The sequence below is a fragment of the Nematolebias whitei genome, chromosome 17, assembly GCF_014905685.2.
Source record: "Nematolebias whitei isolate Nwh7 chromosome 17, NemWhi1, whole genome shotgun sequence".
NCBI lineage: Eukaryota > Metazoa > Chordata > Actinopteri > Cyprinodontiformes > Rivulidae > Nematolebias > Nematolebias whitei.
The window spans coordinates 41,272,809-41,273,103 of NC_056514.1; the positions used below are offsets into that span (position 1 = coordinate 41,272,809).

The 295-nt window shown below is 35.9% G+C and overlaps 1 protein-coding gene across 1 annotated transcript in view; it reads left to right on the forward strand.

Moving 5' to 3' along the window:
- abca5 (ATP-binding cassette, sub-family A (ABC1), member 5) overlaps window positions 1-295 on the forward strand; it is a 22,299-nt gene that overhangs the window by 21,816 nt on the left and 188 nt on the right. The gene's annotated exons all lie outside the window — the stretch shown is intronic.

Sequence of the window (295 nt, forward strand, 5' to 3'; positions counted from 1 at the left end):
AATCATCTGGTTAATGAATCATCTGGTTATTAAATCATCTGGTTAATAAATCATCTGGTTAATGAATCATCTGGTTATTAAGTCATCTGGTTAATAAATCATCTGGTTAATTAATCATCTGGTTAATTAATCGTTTGATCGGGTCTTTAAAATGAAAAAGTTAAAATCAACGTCTGAACAGTAAAATTAATAAACATGCTTTTCTTATAACGAGCTGCTGATGGACAGTTGTCATGTGTCTCTTCTCACTCCTCCTCCTCCTCCTCCTCCTCCTCCTCCTCCTCCTCCTCCTCCT